This window comes from Pseudomyrmex gracilis, unplaced genomic scaffold, assembly GCF_002006095.1.
Source record: "Pseudomyrmex gracilis isolate BER0280 unplaced genomic scaffold, ASM200609v1 scaffold_4491, whole genome shotgun sequence".
NCBI classification, from domain to species: domain Eukaryota; kingdom Metazoa; phylum Arthropoda; class Insecta; order Hymenoptera; family Formicidae; genus Pseudomyrmex; species Pseudomyrmex gracilis.
In genome coordinates this window covers 1-4,285 of record NW_018025075.1, presented here as the reverse complement: position 1 = coordinate 4,285, position 4,285 = coordinate 1, and the positions used below count along the sequence as shown (strand labels likewise).

Below are 4,285 nucleotides of genomic sequence, written 5' to 3'. Positions count from 1 at the left end.
TATTGCGAATCTAGCAAAATGGTATAGGACTTTTCACCTCAGTTTTATTCCTTCTACCTGTCTACGAGAGATGTTAAACCAATTCTGGGACACCCTGTATATAAAATTATGTTTACATTTGAATATTAAATTGACAATAATTATATAAATATTAAAATGACATCTATGTAAAATATTTTAATATTTATACTTTTTACAACAATTACTTGTCTGTATAATATTTAATTTTAAATAATTTTACAATATTTCTATATTATCAAAAAATATAACTTATATTATGCATGTACGCGATATTTATCGTTTATTAGCACATAATTGAATTTTTCTAAACAGATATGAAAAGCGATTAAGTATTATGACCAAACTGCATTCTCCTAATAGAATCAATTAAAATTTCATTAATTGATTCAGTGATAATATCACTGATTTGCAGTGAAAAAATGCCTCTCTTAAAGTTAAGTGTCAGTAACAGATTAGTTTTACTAGGAAACAGTTAAAAATTCGCTGATTTACTAGTAACAAATAGTTTTATTTAGAATCAGTAACAATATCACTAAATGCCATTAACATATTAGTTTTAAAGTAATTGATTGTGAAAGTTTCAATGGCTAAATTGATAGAGTGCCCGCTTGGTAATCAGAGGGTTCCAGGTTCCAGGTTCGAATCCAGTCGAGATGATTTCTGACACAATGGATTTTTTCTACAAGGTAATATTAAGACAACATAGAGAATAACCAAGAAAACTTATTCAAGAACATAAATAAAAAATCTAAGTCATTTTTTTATATTATAAATGTCATTTTGCTATCAAATCGTGTTGCGCAGATCTTGCTTCATATTTGGCGTCAATTTGGTCTCAAGTTATGTTATCAAGCTTTGCTCAGTTTTTAGTAGCAATTTTCTGTTATTTTTTGTCGACAAGCTTTGGCAACAAACTCCAAGCCTAATGCGGACACAGATAACGCCAATTTTCTGAGTATTTTTGCTTAAAATTGCTGACAACTCGCTGGCAAATTGCAAACAAATTGTTTACTGGGTTAGTGCAACACATAAAAATTCAATTAAAAAATACGTGTTTATCATAATAATTGTATTTTGTATAGAAAATGCAAAACTCCTTAAAAATTAACAAAAGTAAGTATGCAATAAATATCCATTCTTTTCACTTCTTGTAGCTTCTCTTGAATCTGTTAGAAAAAGTGCAGCTGATGCCTCTTATCAAACTACTGATAAGGAACGATTAGGACGTGTATTTTACAATCGTTATAGCAGCGACGAAGAGTATAGCGATACTAATGCAAACTGCGTATCTCTCAAGGCTAAAAGTATGTATTACAAGCACATGTTTTACTATCTCTCATTTCAAAGTCAATTAAATCTTTTAAAAAGAATTCGAATTCATGTTAAAGTTTAATAAAACGGTAAAAGGAGGCTTATATTATATTTATTATAATTACATACTTGTATTTTATTTTATGAGTCATTTTTGTAGAATAGAGATAAGACTAAAATAGTATGAAAGTTTATTCTTTAAATACTATAAACTAATATAAAAAAATTAAAATTAAAAAACTAATATTTAATATTTTACAGAAAAAGTGGTTAACACAAGCGTTAAACTTTCTACCGTACCATCATGTCCCGACAAGTTTATATTAAACAATATTTACAGTAATAAATCTGTAGACATTCTAAATAATAATGATGCAAGAAGTGATACCACTGAAGCTTCCGTATCGCACTATTGTAGTGGTATGTTTATGTGTGTGTGTATGTATGTATGTATTATTAACATCATTATCATTATTATTGTTATTATTATAATACATAATTTTAGAAGTAATAATTTCTTTATAGTTTTTATAACAGTATATGTTTCCAGAAAAAAGAAAAAATTTTTCTGTGAAACCTGCACATTCCTTCTATGGAAGGAAGGGTGAGAGAGCAAAAACGCTCTATCCACTAAACTTATAATGGTGCCCTTCTTCTGACACATTGGATGGTAAGAGAAAAAATTAAGAAAACGTCCCGAAAAAGTTGGTTTATGGAACCAGTCAGTAATTAAAAAGTTATTAACGGTGATCAATGTGACGTCCAAAAAATTCAAAGAACTATCCTCTTTAACTTCCATCAGGAATTGTAATCTCTTGTGATAAGAATTAAAGACGTCCAAAACCTGACCATGACAAGTTTTCGGAATGGCCATGGCGACGTTATCAACGTATCTTAAGTAAAAAGGTGGTACAAAAGAAATCGTTGCTTCTTATAATCTTTTTTTATATATGCATTTTATATATTTTTTTTTGTACAGGCGTTTGTCTGAAGATGATCCAAACCTAGGATCGAAACGTTACTATCAAATATTAATAAATCCTTAATTGTTACACACTAACATCCGTGTTAAGGCTCTTATTGGCCTTCCTTTTTTGAATATTTTATTGAAGTTTTTTTGTTCCTCTTTATTTATATATATTTTTATTATATTAAAGCAGCATTATACAATATTTTTATTATGTATTCTGCATATGTGTGTTACATATTATGACATTTCAGTATTTATATGAGTATAAATAATAGCATATATATTTACTTTGATAATATATATTAACATTATATTCAATTATATATATCACGGCACTTATATTGCAGAATATTTCAAGCAATTACTACGGATGCAGGCAACAGCAAATTTATTGTTAGAAGACATTAAGCAACGTGTAAGCAGACTCGAGGATGCAATAAAAAGTAGTGCCGTTACAATGAGAAGTAGCAGCGATGATAGTCTTATCGCACAAATATTACCTCTTAACTCTATTGAAAATATAAAAGAATTCGAGTCTAAAGAACACTGATGAAGCGGTAATGCAATTTGTAAGTACATAACTTTATTTGTCAATTTAATAATTGATTATGTGTTCACGATTTTTGTATCTTTCTATACTGACTGTGTTTTATCATGTAATTGAAATTGATTATTATCATAAGAAAATGGAATGTATTCTAATTGTCCTGTTTCTTTTTAGAAAGAATTTTTACTAAAAATTGGAGGCAATAATTTAAGAGATACTATTCATCGCACTTTATCAAAAGTATTTGGGTAATTCTCAAAAAACGTTATCTCCGTGGACTGTAATCTCCGTGGTATATTGACATAAAAAACATAGAAAAGTTTTTTATATTGCATAGTCACGTATTCATATTACGAATGGTGACTTAAAATGGTATGAAAAAACATAATTCACCCCTATCCGTTAGTTAATAATAATTATTTTTTATCAAAACTGAAAGTTGAAATTTACGCGCTCACAGAGAATCACCCATTTACGAATGATTGTGCAATAAAGTGTTCCTGGAAAAGAATACAAAATAATTTTAAAGTTTCAGATTTATATTTTGTTAAAATTATGCGAAGTATGTTGTACATGTATAAGTCAAAATTTGCTGTACTTTACTAATTTTATTTTTCTTTCCAAAAGAAATTATTTTACAACATTCACCGATGACGGAGACGGAGTTCGACAACATCGTAGCTGAATGGCTACGTTTTGCAAAACAAAGAAAGAAAAGAGAAGAGAAAGGAAAAGATATAATAGAATGTGAACAAGCATAGTAATTAATTCATAAAAGCCAATGCATTTAGAGTTTTTATATATTTATAAGATTTTATAAATTTTTTTGAGTTTTACGACATTTGAAAGTCAGTATAAGTCATGTACAGTGCGGAGCACCATATCGTGCGCCGTGAGGAGAAGTAGTTCTCCTCCGGCTGCCTCCTACTAGCACGCGCCAGCGGCCCGAGATTTAATCCATATGTACCGGCACGGTGACCGATGACACATACCGACGCGGTTACCAATAATACCGACAGCCATGTGTTACCATAAAATTATCGCGAACATTGAAAAGAGTAACTGCATTGAAAGTGACTTTAATAATTTATATCATATTTAATTATTTAATTATTAGCTTTTACGTGATATAAGAAACTTACTTACGGTATGTGTAAAAAAGTAAAATATATTTAATTAAGAAAGTAAAAAACTATGACAACAGATAAATGTCATAGTGAATCAATTATTAAAAAATTAAGAATAAAAAATAAAATACTATAATAGATTTGTGTATAATTAGCGTTACATTGTCTTTAAAACATCAAAAATAAAAACTAGTAAGGCAATATTATAATAGTTATGTTTATATATAAATATATACATATATAGTTGTATNTGTATTTAAAAATTTAACAAAATAATGATAATAACAAATAATGTGTGTGTGTGAAAAG

General features: G+C 28.4%; 1 long non-coding RNA gene across 1 annotated transcript; it reads left to right on the top strand.

Moving 5' to 3' along the window:
- The first annotated feature begins 1,179 nt into the window (after positions 1-1,179).
- LOC109863374 lies at positions 1,180-3,191 on the top strand. Its single transcript, XR_002251326.1, has 4 exons — positions 1,180-1,325; positions 1,594-1,752; positions 1,883-2,238; positions 2,650-3,191. It is a non-coding gene; the product is annotated as an uncharacterized LOC109863374 (long non-coding RNA).
- Positions 3,192-4,285: the final 1,094 nt, after the last annotated feature.